We start from the raw sequence: 763 nt of genomic DNA on the forward strand, positions 1-763 counted from the left end.
CCTAAATATGGCACAGACTACCTTTTTCTCATTGAAAATAGGATTTAATTTCATTTTAAGGGTATAGTTGTGATCAGAAGGTAATGACTAAAAATACCTTATAAACACTCTAATTTATTTGATATTTCTAGTAAGACGACATTAAGATTTTGCAAGCAATATTTCTTCAGAGTTATTTCCTTTTTGGCTGTAATATTTAATTCTTAAGTAAAGCCAACATAGCACACGGGGCATACAGTTTTCATACAGGTTCTGGGAGCTGGGAGGTACTTTAGAAGTCTTCTCTTGATTACTGTAGAGAACATTTATTGAGTAGTTACTACAGCAGGTACTTTTTTTTTTTTTTTTTTTTTTTTTAAAAGCCTACAGCTCCCCGAATTCCCAGGCGGTCTCCCATCCAAGTACTAACTAGGCCTGACCCTGCTTAGCTTCCGAGATCGGGTGCTATGGCTTCACGGTGGTATGGCTATAGACAGAAAGTACTGTTTTACTACTTCACATGTACTCATTTCATGAGGTACATGCTATTATCACCCCCGTTTTATAGATGAGGAAACTGAGGCATAGTGAAGTTAAGTAATTCATTCATTATGGAAATTAAGTGGAAGAGCCAGGCTTTGAACTTACCTAGTTCAATCTGTTCATTTGACACATATGAGAAAACTAAGACCCATCAAGGGCACACACTTAATTACAAGGAACCCACTCTTACACTTTTGGCTTAAAGAAATACATTGGCACTTTTTGATTTGTTCAGGGTATG

At 36.4% G+C, this 763-nt stretch overlaps 1 pseudogene; it reads right to left on the reverse strand.

Moving 5' to 3' along the window:
- Nucleotides 1-360: 360 nt before the first annotated feature.
- On the reverse strand, nt 361-474 carry LOC135277834 (5S ribosomal RNA; annotated as a pseudogene).
- Nucleotides 475-763: the final 289 nt, after the last annotated feature.

The sequence above is a fragment of the Aotus nancymaae genome, unplaced genomic scaffold (genome assembly GCF_030222135.1).
Source record: "Aotus nancymaae isolate 86718 unplaced genomic scaffold, 86718_ANA_hifiasm-v0.15.2.pri h1tg000033l, whole genome shotgun sequence".
In the NCBI taxonomy this organism is placed as follows: Eukaryota; Metazoa; Chordata; class Mammalia; order Primates; family Aotidae; genus Aotus; species Aotus nancymaae.